This window comes from Triturus cristatus, chromosome 3_1 (genome assembly GCF_964204655.1).
Source record: "Triturus cristatus chromosome 3_1, aTriCri1.1, whole genome shotgun sequence".
NCBI lineage: Eukaryota > Metazoa > Chordata > Amphibia > Caudata > Salamandridae > Triturus > Triturus cristatus.
In genome coordinates this window covers 411,456,589-411,476,161 of record NC_140583.1, presented here as the reverse complement: position 1 = coordinate 411,476,161, position 19,573 = coordinate 411,456,589, and positions in this window count along the sequence as shown.

The following is a 19,573-nucleotide window of genomic DNA, read 5'->3' as shown; positions in this document are numbered from 1 at the left end:
TACAGTTAGGAAACTTGGAAGAACAACTAAATGTTGAACAGAAACAAATATATCAGCAAGTGAAAGAGCAGATTGACCATGGATTACTTCATGAAAAGAGAGGGTGCTCATGTACATCATTTCAACCTATCCAAATGTATGTGCGTGGTCAAGCTGGAACAGGAAAAAGTTTCTTAATTAAAGTAATTACAAGTTATCTACAGAAAACAACTGATTCACATTTGTCTTGTGTTGTCACTGCTCCAACTGGGTTGGCAGCACATAACATAAAAGGAATTACTTTACATTGTTTACTAAGGCTGCCAGTAGAGCATGATAACAAATTGGAGTACCACTCCCTATCTGGAGAAGCCTGTTGTGAAGTTTCAAGAGTCCTGAAGAAAATGAAACTTCTCATTATTGATGAGGTGAGCATGGTCTCAAACTTGATGCTTGCCTTTGTGCATTTAAGAATGCAGCAAATTTTTAAAACAGAGTTTGACGTGTTATTTGGAGGAAAACACGTCATAGTTTTTGGAGATTTACTGGAACTGACTCCGGTAAAAGGACAACCGGTATTTAAAACACTTGCGCATGAAGATACTAGAAAGTCTCTTGGCAGTGTTGGTAATGTGAACATTCGGACTCATTTTGAATACAAAGAACTGACAACAAATATGCGACAGACAAATGATGCTGAATATGGAAGTATTCTTCAAGATATAAGAATTGGGATTCTTTCAAAACAAGGAAAACAAGCTTTGGAGAGTCGATTACTTTGCAATGTCTTTCCAAATGAAAATGCAGTTCCTGCAAAAGTGTACGTGGAAATTGCTAAAAATAAATCAGTGATTTTCTTAATGCCAACACTGCGTGAGTGTTCCATATTCAACGAAGAATTATTGAAACTGGAAAATGAAGAAATTGTAAAAATGGAAGCCATCGATAAAATACTGCATGAAGGAATCACTATTATTTTGACGTAAAAGTTGAGATCAAAACTGGATTGTTTAGAAAAAAAAATAACTAAAACTGCTGGTTTAGAAATTCCACTATATGCGTGTGTAAACTGTCGGGTAATTTTAAGGCGTAATTTGGATGAAGAGAAAGTTTAGTTAATGGTTAATGGTTAATGGTTAAATGTTAAAGTTTAGTTAATGGTGCAATGGGTAAAGTGGTGGATTTTGTGAATTTTGTGTGATTTTGTGAATTATCAGAAAAAAGAAAGAATTGAATTTTTTAAAATTAATTTTGATCAGATTGATGAAGTTAAAGAAATTGGTCGTTGTTCAGTTTGTTTTTGCTTGATAAAGATTTATATGTCCGTAGGAAACAATTTCCATTTTCTCTGGCATATGCAGTGACTATTCATAAATCTCAAGGATTAAGTGTAGACAGTGCATTGGTGAACATTGGATCTACTGTAGTTAAAGAGGGTATGGCATATGTTGCTTTGTCGCGAGTCAGAACATTATCTGGTTTGTTTTTGATTGATTTTTATGAGACAAAGTTTACTGCAGATGCAAACTGTGTAAAAGAGTATAATAGGTTAAGAAGGGCGTATGCACCAAATTTAGGTCAATAGCCTGTATTTGAAAAGCGTGTGGTTGGTCGAAAAAGAAGGTTAGAGAATATCTGTTCTGAAGGTGTGAAGAAGGGAAAAGAACAAGATAATGTTGTGATTGCAGGTAAAAAGAAATTGGACACTGTTGAAGAGATTGTTGGTTATCAGTTTGAAAATAGTTCTGGTGTCAACTGCTATGCTAATGTAGTGGTCAATGTTGTTTTTTATCTGGAAGGTTTGCAAGAACAAATTATGCAGAATCAGGAAAAGCAATTTGTAGCAGCACAACTATCAAAAATCAGGAAGGACTTTTGTACCAATTGCAATAATTTTCCATGATGGTCCTTCCACCACATCTGGACATTACACAGCCTATCTAAAATGTGAGAAAGGGTGGACACTTTGTAATGATTCCCAGTTGGTTTTTAAACAACGTTTGCGTAGGGAATTACAAAATTCCTACCTAATATTTTTAAAGTCAAAGTTTTAGGAAGATAATTCACTCTCTGAGGAATTTAATATTATAATTTAATAGGACTACCATTGGACAATTTACATAAAGAAGGAGTGCAAAACAACCATTTGGCCTCAAGAAAAGGTTTATTTTTGAATTATGGACTTTTTGGTGGTCATTGATTCGGTGAATATTTTAATGCGGCAATATTTACAGTTTTTATAAGTTAAACTTACAAAATTTTGTTAGCCGTAAGCATTTTATATATCTGTGAATTGTATCTTGCGGTATTTCACTGAGAATAGCATGTTGTTGTTTTTTTAACAATCTTTCTGATTGTTTTTTTTTGCCCGCTGTTAAGTGATGAGTACGATTGAAATCACTATTTCTAGTGAAATTCAATATATTCTGAGAACAGCAAAAAAGGCAAACAAATTACTTTGTGGAAATTATGCTATGTTGTTAAAAATGTATTTTTACATGTTATATTTTTTTTTTCTTTTCTTTCACAGATCCAAATTTTAAAATAAGCAATTTATATGAATTTAGATTGCAATGAAAATCTGAAAAAAATGTATACCATTTTTTACTGCTATTACTGTGAAGGTAAGTTTAACTAAGTCTCAATATGCAGAGTGAGGAGGTCTGCAAGAAGCTACAAAGTTGAAACACGTTTGTAAAAACACTCTGTTTATACCTATGTAGTTTTAAATTCTGACCATAATCAGATATCCTGTGACCTGCAAAAAAAGAGATTTGAGGGGTTCATAATATTTCCCATTGTAGCTATTGAAGGACCGCAATCATTTCAATCATTCTTCTTTGAACATCTTTGCAGACAAAACTCTGTGCTTACCTTCTATCATTCGCAAGGAATGTTAAAACTGGAACTATGTCACTTTTTGTAACATAGTTATTACGCAAGACACTCTTTCATATTTACAAAGAGAGGAAAAGGCACTCTGTGCACTTTTTATACTTCTAATAAATACAACCTCATTATGCACACCAGTTTGCATTGAAAGGGTGTTCTATAAGTGTTGTTGTGAATACTCATAGAACAAGACAGATGTCTAGATTTGTCAGAAATCGTAAATCTCGATATGTGTGTGAATGCTGCACCATTCTAAAATGTGTGTAGGAAAGCACAACAAGGAGAATTGTTTTCATTTCTTCACATTTTTATATCTTCAATGCATGATACAATGCTCAGCATACATTGAAGGAGAAAAATGCCTTTACTTTTGTGCAGGAAGGTGTGTCTTCCTGCACATAAACAAACAGCACATGACACAGGTATCCTTGCACTATGGTGCAAGGGTGCCTGTGTCACCACATGGCTGCAGTTTAAGCAGCCGTGCAGAGAGAAGCATAGATTTGCAACATATTTATGTACATATGTTGCATCCCTGTGCTTCAGAATGACTACAGCACACTGTAGTTAAAGAGGTTACTGTGTGATGCTGCAGCACTTCCTCATAGTTCTGCACTTATACATTCACCATACGCTACTAATGCATTCATTCAGTCAATTACGTACTACATACATTCATCTAAACTTTCACACACTAACAAAGAAATGTAGCTCTCTTTTTAAACCAGGACTTTTTTTTTTCTTCTTTCTTCTTTTAGATATTTTGGGGGGTTTTCTGAACAATTTTTAATTTTTTTTGGTTTTTCTGCAAAAAAAACAACAAAAAAAAAAAAACAGGAGGAACCAAACAATGAACTTCAGGGAACAATAAAAAATAAAAAAAACTAGCAAATGTGACTTTCTTGCTGGCGGCAGATCAGACTGCTCACCATAGCACAAAGTGGCATTGCACTTAGTGCAGAGCACTTTTCAAAATTGAAATTGAGGACGGATGTCCAAATTTTGGGCTGATGGATGCACTCTTGAAGTGCTCAGCTGCGATGAGTTGGAAGGCGCAGGAGCAGGAGTATCTCTCATCCGTCGGCATTCTTCTCGTGCAAGATTGTTTGGATGTTAGGTGCTTCATCATACTAGCCGTGCCGCACAAGTTTTTCTTGTTAGGATCCCCTCACGACAGCACTCTTTTGCAAATCTTGCATGTGACCAAGGTCTTATTCTGCCCCTCGGGAAAAGTAAAACATTTCCACACCACTGAAGAAAAACGTTCTTTGCCTGGTGCCTCCTCCAAAAATTCATCCTCAGATGTATGAGGAGATGCAGGTTATGCCTGCTGCCCAGAAGCCATTTTTAGTTGAAAAAAGTTAGAGCCAAGTCTAAAAATCTTATTCTCTGCAAAGAAGGTCAAATAAGAATGATTGAATTGGGTGGGGTCTTTCAATAGTTAGAAGAGGAAGTGTAATGAACCAATCAAATCTCTTTTTTTAGCAGATTCACATTGGATCCGCGCACCCTGCGCATAGGCAGCACTCCCCCAGCGCGCATCTGCGAAATTGAATTACATTTTTTTTTAGGATTAGATGCAAAAATATATTAGTTTAAAATGTCATTTGAGATGTCATCAGTGATGTCATCAGTGATGTCACTGACCATGTCATGAGTGATGTAATATGTGACGTCATCAGCAGTGCATAGTGGGGGCGCGTGTTATAGTTAGCTGAACTAACTATAGCAGGGGAATTTCTAGGGTTTCGTATGAGGGAAATGTCCAGCTAACTATACACAATATTAGGCTATGGAGATACTTTTTGGGGATATTTTATCTGAATATCGGGTGCCTCCAGGTTCCCACTGGGACCGCAGGGTTAGCCTGAAGGCCCCCGCAGTCGCTGCTGGCTCCCCGCCTCCTGCCAAAGCAGACATTGTTTTTACACATATGGAGGTGCTAACATGCAGCTCCTGTGTGTATAAGCAATTCTGCTCCACTTCGAGTAGCGAGAGCATTTTCTGCTCTTGCTTACTCAACGCAGAGTCGTGTTGGCTATGGCTTAGTGGGAGCACCTCAAACTGCAATGTCCTGAGGGTGGGCAGCCAACACTGGGGTGTGGCAGTCACCTCGGCCATCTATGGCGCCTACAATGAGGGTGGCCACGCAGCCCCCCACTTTAATTTTTGTGATCTTTCCCTGGGAGATGGCAGTCCATGGCGCTGCAAGGGTGCCTCATGGGACTCCTGCATGTATTTCATTTTAGCCCCAGGGAGTTGGCGGTCCCTGAGGCTTTGGGGTAGGGTTGCAGCCCCGCAGCATTACTGTTAATTTTACCCTGTGTAGGTGGGGTCCCCAGGCTAAGGGAGAGGACCAGGCAAGCCTCCCCAACATTCAATACTAATATGCCCTGGGGAGGTGGTGGTCTCCAGGGCACAGGGGTTGCCTAGGGCAAACCTCAAACAATTTTCAAAATGCCCTGGGAAGATGGTGGTTGCCAGGGCTTTAATGCTCTCAGGAGGGGGGCCCCATGTGTCCCCCTCCTAAGTATATACACATGTATATACTTAGGATGTTGTTAACTGGCACACCTAGGTTTGTCTCTCTTAGGAAGGAACTTAGGAAGCTCCACTGGCTCCCAGTGAAACAGCGTGCACAATTCACAGCGCTTTGCATGGTTTTTAAGTCTGTGACAGGCAGGGGCCATGAATATCTGAGGAAACGCCTTCAATGGTATGTCCCCAGGAGAACACTGCGATCCGCAGAGGCAAAGCAAGTGGCCGTCCCCCAATTTAAAAAAGCCAAGTGGGGTGGCAGAAGTTTCATCGCTTGTGCTGCTAAAGCTTGGAGCAACCTACTAGTACATCTCAGGAATGCTACCGAGCTCATCTCCTTCAGGAGGGGGCTGAAAACGTGGTTGTTTTCTGAATAGCCACTTTCATTTCTGGTAACCAGTTAGGCACGGCTGAGCGCCAGGACACCTTTGGGTAGAAGTGCGCTTTAAAAGATTATTAACATAACATAACGTAACTTTCCCCTGGGACCTGGCCCACACAGGCACCAATTTCAAACAAAGCACAGGAGCCCGCGTTTCATTTAAAAATAAAATGTTCGGAGTTGTGCTGAATCCTTGACTTTCACCCATCTGAATAGCAGACGTGCTGAATCTTGGGGTTGGCTGAACAGTTTGTTATTTTGGGCTAATCAATCAATCAATCAATCAATCAGTAAAATTTGTATAGCGTGCTACTCACCCGTAAGGGTCTCAAGACGCTGAGGGGGGGGGTCGCTACTGCTCGAACAACCAGGTCTTGAGTTGTTTCCTGAAGGAGAGATGGTCCAGGGTCAGCTGTAGGTGAGTGGGGAGGGAGTTCCATGTCTTGGCTGCCAGGTAGGAGAAGGAACTTCCTCCGATGGTGGATTTCCGGAATCGTGGGACGGAGGCGAGGGCGAGGCTGGCGGATCGGAGCTGGCGGAGGGAGATGGTCCTAGGATGAGGACTTTCGTCTTGTCTGAGTTCAGTTTCAGACGGCTGATCTTCAACCATTCTGCGACGTCTTTCATTCCTTCCTGGAGGTTGGCTTTGGTGGTGGTGGGGTCGTTGGTGAGGGAGAGGATCAGCTGGGTGTCGTTGGCGTAGGAGATGATGTTGAGGTTGTGTTGGCATGCGATGGCTGCGAGGGGGCTCATGTAGACGTTGAAGAGGGTGGGGCTGAGTGAGGATCCTTGTGGAACGCCGCAGATGACTTCGGTGGCCGCGGATCGGAATGGGGGGAGGCAGACTCTCTGGGTTCTTCCGTCGAGCAACGAGATGATCCACTCCAGTGCCGCTCCTTGGATTCCGGTGTTGCTGAGGCGCTGTATCAGGGTGCGGTGGCATACGGTGTCGAAGGCTGCTGAGAGGTCCAGGAGGATGAGGGCAGCAGTTTCCCCATTGTCGAGCAGGGACCTGATGTCGTCGGTGGCTGCGATGAGGGCGGTCTCGGTGCTGTGGTTTGCTCGGAAACCAGACTGTGAGGGGTCGAGGGATCTTTAACGATGCTGAAGAGTTCCTTGCAGTTGTGGGTGTTGTTGTCCAGTCGTTCTTTGAATGCTGTCTTCTTGGTGGTGCGGATCAGCTGGTGGTGTTTGCGGGTGGCGTTCTTGAGGGCTGTCATGTGTTCTGCTGTCTGGTTGTGGCACCAGGCTTTCTCGAGGGTGCGGCAGGTTTTATTGGAGTTTTTGAGGTCGTTGGTAAACCACGAGGCTTTCGTGCTGCTGGGTCTGCTGGGAGGATTCCTCAGTGGTGCGAGTTTGTAGGCGCAGTTGGTGAGCCACTGTGTGAGGTTGCGGGCTGCTTCGTCGGGGTCCGTCGTGTTGGTGAGCAGGTTCTGGCTGAGGGTGGGGGCGAGTTGGTCGGCGGTGATCTTGCTCCAGCTTCTGTGGGGAACCTGTTGTGGGTGGTAGTGGGTCGTGGTTCTCCTGAAGTTGAAGTGGACGCAGCTGTGATCTGTCTAGTGTAGTCCGGTGGAGTGGCTGAAGGAGATGTGCTTGCTGGAGGAGAAGACGGGGTCAAGCGTGTGGCCAGCGTAGTGGGTGGGGGTGTTCACCAGTTGCTTGAGTCCGAGGTTGGCAAGGTTATCCAGCAGGGCGGCGGTGTTGCAGTCCTTGTTGTTCTCTAGGTGGAAGTTGAGGTCTCCTAGGAGGATCTAGTCTGGGGAGGTTAGGGCGTGCGGACTAGGGGTGGGCGGAATTTGCGTAATTGCGTTACGCAAATCTCCGCGAAACGGTAAAAAATCTCCGCGAACACGCAGAAATTCCGCGAACACGCGGAATTGCTTGTTCGCGATGCTTTTTTCCTGTTCACAATTGCTGTTTGCGTGCTCGGGGAGAAATATCTCGCGAACACGCATTTTGAGAACGTGAACAAGCAAAAATTTCGCGAAATCGCGGAAAGCAGACTTTTGAGCAATTTCGCGTTCTCCGCGGAACGCGAAATTACGCGAATTCCGCAAATTCCGCGAGCGGAACGGAATTTACCGCCCAGGCCTAGTGAGGACTGACGAAGTCTGCGATGGCTTCGCTGAATTGTGTGCGTGGTCCCGGGGGTCTGTAGATGAGGGTGCCTCTGAGGAGGGTCTTGGGGTCGGTGTGTATCTGGAAGTGAAGGTGCTCGGTGGCGGTGAGTTTGTCGTCACCCCCACCACCTTGCCCACGACAATGATTTTGTCATTGTGTAATACAACTGGTGAGCACTTCAAGCGCTCCAATACCATTGGCTGGTGTTGGCACTATGGCAATATGGAGGATGGAACAAGCATTCTAATACCATTGGATAGTGCAAAAAAATAAACAAGAGCTGTTTTTAAGAAATGCCTTTGTTCATGTTCACGCTCATGTATTATAGTGGTATGTGTGCTTGTGTACAAGGGAGATAGCCTGAAAGCACAAGTACTCATATGAAGTGCTTGAAAACTAAGAAAAAAATAGCTCTGCAAACCGGCAGCAATGTAAAGGGACATGTACTTGGTCCATGCTCTATGGGAGGGCCAAACACAAGAAGAGGGCATGATTTCAGCATGCCATGACGAAAAGTATCAATGAAGATTAGAGCAATGCTAACGTAATGTTTACCAATGTAGGAGATTTGCAGCCTGTAGGGAAAGCCAAAGCCCGTGCCGGTAAGAGCAGTGGGGCGGTGGGGCCGGGTGAGGGGGCATTTCGATGGACAATGACAAGGGAAAATTAAATGAATGATTAATTTTCCCATATCATTGTCCATCTAAAACCCCCCTCACCCAGACCCACTGCTCTTACTTGCATGGGCCGCTGCTGTGTAAGCCTACAGATGGAACACAACATGTGTCTTCAAGACAGTGCATGCGTCTCTTCGAGACAGCCCATGCACTGTCTAGCTGACAACTAAAAAAAATAGGTTCCTAAATAGTCATGAAAACAAGAACAGTGGATGTTTAAAAGTACTTGGTGCTTAGAGGGGAGAGCTAAACACAAGAAGAGGCATGACCATGCATGCCAGGGACAAATGGTGACAAGAAATATAAGACAGGAGATGGAGCAAGCAAATGGGAAACCTGTTGGCGGGCTGAAGCCCACAGACATGTTTCTCTGAGACAGCACATGCGCTATTGAGCCTAGATGTTAGAAATCCTTGATGGAGCTGAATTCATCATTGATCTATCATAGCAAAATCTGTAGTAACTGTGATTAGTGGGCTCTTTCTTGTCATTTCCTGGTGAGAGCAGAGTCCATGGTTCTCCTTTTCAATTACTATGAGCATGCAAATATGCAAAATCACATTGAAGCTCTGCCCAGTTAGCCCTGCCCCATCCACCTTAGTAGCATACAAAGGTCTTCACGCCTTTTCCCAGGTTGATGGGCAGCTTACCAAAAGGCTCCCGAGTGTGTTTCCTGCCAATTTTGGTAAAGAGTTTTTGATGCAGAGGAATGAGGACATCTTCACCAAACAAAGAAGCACTTACTTCATATAGTTAAGTGGTATTACCCTTCTTTTTTGGAGATTCACCTGCACCAGTTTGTAGTCTCGCCACATTCTCTATACAAGGATTCTTGTTATCACAGATTACTGGAAGAAGACACCTTGCGAACATGTTGAGGTTTTAGGTTTATTTCCAATAATTATTTTATGTAGAAACTGTTTTTTAAAATCTTTTTTAATGATCATTTAAATATTTTCTTGATAAAATTGATAACATTGCTGTCAATATTGTGTGGATTTAATTTTTTGACATATTATATGTTTAGGTAAAGATAATATTTTTTTCAGATTTTTCTGTTTTTGATATAGGGTAAAAACAATATAACAATGATATTTGTGTTGGCAACATTTGTGGTTTTACTAGTTAAGCATAGGAAGTTGATATTTGTGTTTGCGATATTTAATTTCTGATATGTGCATGTTTCCATATTGTATGCATTGATATTATGTCAGTGATCCAGATGCGTAGGAAGTAAATTGTCGAATCTTCAGGAGAAGTAGGGAACTGGGCTCGCTGAGATCCTTTCAGTACAGGGTCTGTGTATGTTTTCCTGGGCTTGTTTTATATATAGCCGTGGCCAAGATGGTCACCCAAGTAACATGGGATTCTATCATTTCATACAAGGCCTGTAAGAAGTGAAAGTCTCATAGGAATGTGAGTAAGATGTCCTCAAGGACAAGGGTCTGTAGAGGACATATGGGTGAGCTCAAGGTAAATGTCTATGTTCAGAACAGGGAGAGGCAGGGAGTCAGGCACAAGGGCTGGCTGGGAGTTTGGAAGCATATGGGAAAGCCATGGCACTTGGTGGGGAAACAGAAGGGAATTTTGGTTCTCAATGACTGTGGCAGCTTTTCCAAATGGGAGTACTGAAATGGCTGAGTTGGTCGGTGTGCATAGAACTTCGGGTTCGGGGCAGGACACAGCACCATCTATGATGAGGTTGAAGTGGAGAAAGGCTTAACGCCATACAAGAAAAGTGACTACGGTGAATTTGCTGCATTGACCAGGTCACAACATGTTCTCTATCACAGAGCAGGTTGGTTTCTATCAGGAAGTCTAAGATTGTGGTTAACCAAGATTGGACTCTTGAATATTGACCTGAGTTTATCCAGATCAGGGTCATACTCCAACTTCTTTAAGTTATGCTTGATGTGGATGTTATTTGGCCAGTTGGGAACAGAGAATCTTATCAGTGTTAACACTGGAATGGCAGTAGAGGATCTTAATATTTGTATGAGTTTATTTGGGGCGGGAGGGTCTGTTAGCTCACCAGCGATGCCATTTGTAGAGTAGACTGTGTCGCCAAATGCAGTGGCGGCTTAGCAGTCATCTTCTACAAACATCTCAAATTGTTATGCAAGCCAATGAGTATAATAGATAGTGAGGCACTCACTTTGAGATGTAAACCTTCAATGGCTTTTATATAGGTCCCCAGACATTAAAGCCACGTTTTTAATGTGCTCAAGTGAGTTTCCTGAACCCTCTATGCAATATTCAAACTTTACCATCTTAAGTGACTTCAACTTTCATCTGAACAACTCGACCAATAAAGTAATGCAACAACTCATCGATAATCTGAGCTGCCTTCATCTGAGACAACTTGTCAATGTTGATCCACACCAGGAGGGTTATGTCTTAGATGGCAATACTGAAAGACATCCAGACTTGCAGCTAGAAGCCAGACTGTCAATAACTTGGTTGGACAATAATGGAGTTGGCTTCAACGTAATGATCTCTGCCCTGAATTCTCCACCTGGCACAGTATCGTAAACCATTAAAATGCAGGAGTGTGGAAAAAAATGGATAAAAGTGAATTTACAGATATCTTACAGATATCCTGATGACTACTCAACCTTCTCTGTCGAATTAACCAAATGTAGATACAGCTAAGTATGCGGATTGGATCAATAGAGCAGTATCTGAGCTGGCTCCTCTTAATCTTACAAAAATTCATAGTGCTCAATACAAAAATGCAGTAGGCAAGAGAAGATATGGAGAAGTGACTGTAATCCAATGGACAGAATTAAATATGAACAATTTATCCAGGATTATAAAAATGTAGTCGTCAAAGAGAAAATGCAGTCTTTCACTGATAAAAGTCCTCAAGAGAACTTTTTTAAATGGTTAAAATGGTCTTTAGCCCCATTCCAACTAGTTTAGTGAAGCCAAGCTAGTCATTATGCTACAATCTAGCTAGTTTTTTCAGAAGTAAGGTTGAGGCAGTGTATGGAGATTTTGATTTGAGTTTCAATGCTAGCCTTTGTTCTTCATGAGAGGATGCTATTGAGCCTAGTAAACAGAAGTTCAGTGAGTGTCCCCCTCTTACCAAATAAAGAGTGCTTGAACTTATTGCCCACAACAAATCAGGAGTTCCCTCTAACCCTGGTCCCTGGAAAGTTCTACAGGATATAGCTGAGAGGTTGGCAGCCCCTCTCACTACATTTAAGAATAGTGTCATTACATCAGGACAGCTCCCGGCTGAATGGAAAAAGGCTTCCATACTTCCTCTATTGAAAAAGCCTTCCATAACCACAACAAAGAAAAACATTATTGCATGATCTCTCGATTGCCAATGCTGGGGAAAAATCTTGAAAAGCATCTTAACATCGCCCTTTCGGAATTCTAAACAGAGATACTTGACAGAGCTCAACATGGTTTTAGATCAAACCATAGTACTAAAACAGCTTTGGTGGTAGCCACAAGGGAGATAAGATCAATGATGGACATAGCTGCAGTGATCCCTTTAGATCTCTCTACAGCCTTCGACACCAGGAGCCACGCTGTCCTCATGGATTGCTTAGCTAAAATATAGGGATTTGAGGATCAGCTGTAGATCTCCTTTGATCTTTTCTCACTGACATGGCGGTGAGCAGTCAGTCTCCCTTGAAGAGTTCAGATTAAAATCATTTTCTCTGTGCAGTCAACGTTGAGCCCTACACTTTTTAGTTTTTTTTGTCCCCCCCAGTCAAATTGATACAATCTTTTGGCTTCTCTACAATTTCATATGCAGACACAATCAAATTATAGTGCCCGTTTCGAGCCACGTTGAGGAAGTTTCTCACCATTTAACAGTTGCATGTGTGAGGACGTCCACTGGATAAAAGGTAACAACCTTAAGTTCAAATCAGAGAAAGATGAGCTTATCCTCTTTGGAAAAGATACCTCATTCTGGAGCATGACTTAATGGCAGCAGTCTCTTGGTTCCCTTCCAACCATGGTCTTGAACGTCCGGAACCTTGGGATAATCTTAGATGCCAATTTTCAGATTTATACACTCACTTCTTCCTGTTTTTTCATTTTAAGATCACAAATAAATAATCTTCCTATTATTCCCTATAACCTGAGTCGTCACTGTGCTAGTATTTTCCAGGTTGGACTATTGCAATGCCCTTTATCAAGGTATTCATCTCTGCTCCTTAAACAAACCGTACCTTCTCTGTAATGCAGCAGCCCCGGCCCCTAATGAAAATTCCTAAATTTCAATCAGTGTCCCATACATTAGTGTAGCTCAACTGGCGCTCTGTCAATAAATGATTGGCCTTTACGGCAGTCTGTACGGTGCATTAATATCTCAATGTGACACGTCCAGGGTATTTGAGGAAGAAATTTACACAGCAGGGAACAAGGAGAACTTTGCACTCAGCTGCATCTAAAACACTCACAGTTTCCAAATGCAATAAAAAATCTTGGAAGGTACAAGCTTTGTTAATAAACTTTCCTGGGATCTTAAACATCAGCAGAACCTTAGCTGCTTCAAGAAACAACTTAAAACATGGCTGTTTTTGCTTCCTCTCTAATCTTATGGTGCTTTAAACCTATCAGATGCTAGTGCCAAGATGCCTCCGGGCACTCATGCTCTCAATAAATGTTATCAATATCAATTAGTTGGCTGGTGAAGTAATGTATTGTGAGCAATCTAAAGGAGCATAGTCTCAATCAGGGTTCTGTTTTGCTTGTGGGAATTGGCATTAGAGGCAGCGGAGAGGAGACAGTTGTGTCAGAAATTGAGATTCAAACTCTCTTGCTTTATTTGTTGCCGGATATGGGTAATGATGGAGGAGGCAGAGTCTGGATTATTGAATCTGTGGATGACTTTGAAAAGTAGTGTTGTTTTTGGTGCCCATGCTGCTTCTGAGATGTGGTATGTGTAGCCTGAATCTCATTGCTTTCTTGATGCTTGTGTAGTGAGGATACAATATTGCCTGAAGACATTGCTATGTTAGCATGAGTGAACTATATGCTTAAACACCATCTTGCCATTTTTGCACACAACATTTCATGCTTCTATTCTCATAAATAAAACTGCTTGCTTTTCTTCACATGGGAATGGTCTGTTTTTCACAAGTACAGGCTTACACTGCGACCTCGGTCTGCACAGAGTGTTCAAGGTTGAATAACAATGTATGCTGTTAATTCATGTTGATCAGTCCCACTCACTTAGACATAACATGAACACAGCTGCAAATAACTGGAACTCGGGTGCTTTTAATATTGCATTGCATGCATGTAGGGAGCACTTGGAGAAAACCTTTCCATCTACAGAGAGCTGTGCTTGTCCTGGGATGTGATTCCCTTCATCTGATCTTGGAGGTATTGGGTTCCCCGTTTAAACCTAGAGATCTTCTATTATTATATCAACTAATTCCTATCCTGGGGAGGGTGGTACATGGCGCCAGTCCTGGTTCCACTATCATTATAATATGATTTCTCCTTGTGTGTTTTATGGAATTGTAACTGTTAGACCCGGCCCTCGTAACATAGTCAGACCTGACCCCTGCACCTCACACCAGCCCCGAACCCCTGGCCTGGCCGATCCTTCCCACCAGAACACACACACCCGACCCGGACTTCCCCCGTCCGTAGGCCTTCCTCCTTCGGCCACCCCGGGCCCGCGTGCCCACTTCATGCACCAAGATGGCCGCCCGGCCCCAGCGCGACCCTAGCCTACAGGCGCCACTCCGGCTGGAGGACATCACGCTCCCTTTGGGATGAGAGAGGGAGGAGCAGTTTTCATCACACCTCTGCGCTACCCTGGGAAGGTGGGTTTCGATTGACCCGCCGGCCTCCCCGAGGGCTGGCTCCACACCTGCTGGGTGTCTGGGGCTCCTCTCGACCCGGCCTGAAAGGATCAAAGGACAATAGCAGGAAACCCCCAACAAGCGACCCCCAGGTGACAAGACCCCTGCCTGCACAGACTCCGGACATCAAAGAGGAGTCGCCCTATAACAAGGGGTGCTCTGGGACTGTCCGGCAGATTCGCCTTGGAACACCTGAGCCCTGCTGAGTGACTCGCGGCTCCCTGAAGATCGTAAGACCTCCGAACTTGTGCTTGAGCCCTGCTGAGTGACTCGCGGCTCCCTGAAGATCGTAAGACCTCCGAACTTGTGCTTGAGCCCTGCTGAGTGACTCGCGGCTCCCTGAAGATCGTAAGACCTCCCAACTTGTGTTTGAGCCCTGCTGAGTGACTCGCGGCTCCCTGAAGATCGTAAGACCTCCGAACTTGTGCTTGAGCCCTGCTGAGTGACTCGCGGCTCCCTGAAGATCGTAAGACCTCCGAACTTGTACTCGAGCCTGCTGAGTGACTCGCGGCTCCCACAGACTCTCTTGGTCCCGCCGGACCCTACGACGACAGCGTATCCCCCAGCTCGAGGATTGTGAGCTGCGCGCCGGGTATGCTCCTGCATTTGACCCATATCCCCAAAGACTGTCCCGCTACCTCCTAACCCCTCTCCAAGACTTTGCGAGCCCGCGCTCTACTTGTATATATTTTGCCTTGCTGATCATAAAGATCCTACCACTCCGATCTGATAAAGATTTGCTCTTAAGAACTCCTCGTGTGGTGTCTCTCTGTCGTGTGGTGCCGAGTGTGCGATCCTAGATACGAGGTTCCTCCCCTGAGGAGTCTCCCGCCAGTGCCCGGCTACGATATCTCGAGGGTGGGTCTCAGGGCAGTCAGGGCCCCCTCCGGGCCCCTCTGAGTTCGCCTTCTAACAGTAACAATGCTGATTCTATTATTTATATGCATCTTTTTACTAGTATTGGCGAAAGTACTGCATCTTAGAGCACGTAGTTAAAATAAACATTTTAAACTATATCGTGTCTCTGATTACTCATGTTGTGGACTGGTATAAGTGCTAAACCGACAGAGTGTTCTTAAGTCCCACTATTCCTGAGAGTTCACTAAGTCACTTGTTCTGGGTTGTCTAATCATTGATAGCTTTGCTGTAGCACAGAGAAAGAATGAGACACTGATGCTAGTCGGATTTTGATCTGGGCACTGAGGTTGGTTTTTAATACACCACAATAAACCGAGGTCCTGGTTTCCTGTGCATAGCTCCTAACGTTTGGTCTTATGTTTGGGACACTTTAGTGGTGCTTATACTTGTCCACAATACCCTCACTCCTGTTTCCGGACAGCAGTTGTGATGGCATAAACTGCCTATATAGTTCTATTATAGGTTCATTCAAGCTAGAGATTATAGAAAGGTTTATATGTTGAATCACTAACCCTTTTTGTGCTACAATTTATATAAATTGTTTTACTCTTCTGTGTTGTTATGGGTGCATTCGACATTGCTCCGCATAGTTGTGCAGCGCTCAGGCGTCATTTAACGCAATACGGAGTGCCTAACGTAGGTATGGCGCTTATCTTTGTGGTTGGTGCGAACGCGGAGTTTCCCCTTGAGATTTTCTACTCTTGGGGCGTAGACGGGGATGACCACTTGTTCCACCCATATACTCCCACTGCAACACCTGCAAATTATAGGCCATATACGACACAAGAAGTTCCGATTTCAGCATGGCAAAACCATATTTGGTTTAATGGCGCCCTCCCCCACACCGTGACTCCAGTCCGGTTAGCCCCTTTGTCTATACCTGGGGCCACTTGGCCAGTTTTAGCCGTGTTTACACCACATCCACGTTATCTACAGGCCCAGGTAGACAATTTACATTTACTACATACCTCCTTAATTGGGGTACATCGGGCTCTAGTAAAATACGTTTCTCGCAATCTCCAGGTGGGGGCACCTGGGGTTGTGCTGCAACCAGTTGGACCAGCCGGGATGTTGATTAGTCCCGTCATGATTAATTTGGTTATGGGCAAGCGCCCCCAAAGTAAGGATGATTTGCCTTATTGGCTTGCTGAGAAATTTGACCAACTGGAGGCAGTATTTTCTAATACGACGCCTGTGGAAAAACACAGGATCCTGACAATTAGTTTGCAGAAAGACTTAGTACCAGAGGTGACGATTGTGAAAATTGGGGTAAAGTATTCGCAGCAGTAGATGCGAAGTGCTTTGGTACACCATCTATGACCGTCCTGACCGCGTGATCAAGCGTGTTCAGGATGAGCACGTTCCGGAGGCGGCAGTTGAGTTAGGAATGAGGCTTGCCGGAGTGTTTGACGTAGTTGCTGATCTCGTCCTTGTGAATGTAAAGGGAGAAGCGGTTAACTTTCAGGTGTCTAATGCTTTGCGCCTTGTCCCAAATGCCGAGAAACCCTGTGAGTTACCGAAAATAATTAATAGTTTGGGTGTTAAGCCTTTTGCTAAATCAGCAGCACAATCACAATCACAGACGGCGCAGTCTAATAAGGATGACCATCCAGTTTTTTCTAAAAACTATTGGAAACATTAAAAACAGGAAAAGCAACAACAGAAACAGGGGTCACTGCATCACCGATACCCGCGACAACTGAGCGCACTTATAATTTGCGCGACCGCGCCAGAATTAGGTCTCCTGATAGATTTCAGGTTCCTGATCAACGTTCTCCTCGTTCTTCACAGGAAACATCGGGCTCACAAGCCAGTGGCGGGGAGCGTGGCAGAGGTCGAGGTGCCCTGCAAGGACGTGAGCAGCCTTGTCCAACTGACGGTCAAGGCAAACAGGATGATTTTCCACGTCAACGCCCTCTGTTTCAGAAAAAGAAAGTTGCTGGATTAACAGCAAAGTATGCCACAGACGGTGAGAACCCAACTTCGGGACCTAACATGGGCAGTACCGCTGCTAGACAGCACAGCGGAGGTTACAATAGTGCAGCAAGCACTGCGTCCATTTCTGAAGGCGACAGCAACTGACACTTTCATCACAGTTGAAACTGCTGACAACTGTGTGGTTCCCCTGACAGACTATATGATATATAGTATTTTTTTATTGAAGGTGACTTAAAACGCATAATTAAAGGGATTTTTGGGGAAAATCTGACTTCTTCTTATGGCATTTTGTTAGCTGAGGCAGATTGCCCCCCGCCCTTCATTTTGGCAGCTCCAAGGGGGGAGGATATAATCCTCCCTAGTTTTTCACACACCGTGCCCAAGGAGCAGGTACAGAATTTTGCGAAAGAATGGGCTCCAGTGCTTGCACCGGCTTTGTACCGTACTCAGGTTGGGTGAGATAAACTTTCACCCCCACATGAGATACCATTGTGGTCTATGCCACAGCCACAACACCAAAATCCCCTCCGGCGGGAGGCGAAAGCTCTTGTTGCTGAAATCCTTGACCAATTGGAATATCAAGGTGTGATTGAGACATGTGTGTCACCCATGAATAACCCTCTTTTTACTGTCACTAAACCAGATGGGTCGTGCCGCCTAGTTTTTGATTATCGGCATTTGAACACTCATTGTCGGACATGTACGGTACAGAATACCCATAGTTCTGCCCTCGTAGACAGTCTAGTGCGAAAAAGATTTAAAACCACACAACATTTCTAATGGCTTTTTTAGTCATAAGCTGTCCTCTATTAGTAGTCAGTGGACAGCCTTTACTTCTAGCGGCAAACAAAAACAGTTCAAAAGATTGGCCATGGGTTAAAAAAACAGCCCGGGCACTTTTGCCGCACGTGTTGTCTCTTTGTTAGACAGTATAGACCGTGATGCGTACTTATAAGTTGATGATATTTATTTCATGGACGACGAATGATGGCCGTATCTCTGTCGCGTGGACCGCATCATTGATTTGTTTGCTGACTACGGTTACAAATTTAACTTTGCAAAGTCACACATTGCAGAGTACACAGTGTTGTTTCTGGGCTATGAGCTCAACAATAAAGGTCGAGGTCTAGCACCTCACTTCCTGGAGAAATGCGCAACTCTGCCTTCTCATACAACTCTGAAAAAACTACAATCTTTGCTGGGTTTTTTAAATTTTGCTCAAACTTTCATTCCCGATTATGCCCAGTGTATCAAGCCGCTTTATGCCTTGATACAACCTAATTTTACCAAAGCCTGCTGGCTTCCAGAACATTCTGCTATTCTGCAATCTTTGCAGACTGATCTTCTTGAATCCGAGTACTTATTGACACGTGACAACCACACAAACCTAGTAATAAGAATTGTGCCAGGCGTGGTGGGTTTCACTTACTTGACGTTTAATGAAGGGGACACAGTACCCATTGCTTACAAGTCACACTTGTACAGATCGGCTGAAATGCGCTTTTCGACTGGTGAAAATGTTTTGACGGCAGTGCAGATGGTGATTCTAAAAGAACGGGGGCTATCACAGGGAAAACGCATGCTGGTTGTTACACCGTATCATGCCCTTGAAGCAGTGACGAAAGCCAGTGTACCAAATTCTAAAGCTTTACATCCTGGTTGGATACAATGGGCTACGTTGCTGACATCTCCTGATGTCACATTTATCTTTGACTCCTCATTGCAAACACAGGAGTTTTTACAGTATGAATTTGTTCATCCTGCTCCTCTGTCCATGCGCCCACTTGAGGATTACCATTTTATCATTTACACAGCCGGTTCGGCGCAAGTTGCTACGGAATCTAAACATTCTTATTCAGCGGCCTGAGCAATAGTTGCTGGTTCCATGGTGAATGGAGAATTCAAGTCCAATGTTGTGCACACACAGGCATTAGGGGACAGTATCGCCCACTTGGCAGAGCTACGTGCTCTGGTGCTTGCACTGAAGTTTGCTGATCCACATGTGACTACTATGATCGTAAGTGACTCTTACTACAGTGTTCAGTCTTTCAACGAAAATTTATTCTTTTGGAGTCAGAATGACTACTGTGATTCTAAAGGTAGCACAATTAAGCATAAAATGCTATGGGTTTGAGTCGCAGAACTTAAAGAATGTCTGCCTCTCGCACATGTAATTCACACTCTTGGTCATCAGCGAGTAGGAGTACACAAGGTTGGCAACAGTTTAGCTAATGAAGCAGCGAAAACAGCAGTAGCCACATACTTAGTAGCAGCAGTTACAAGGTCTT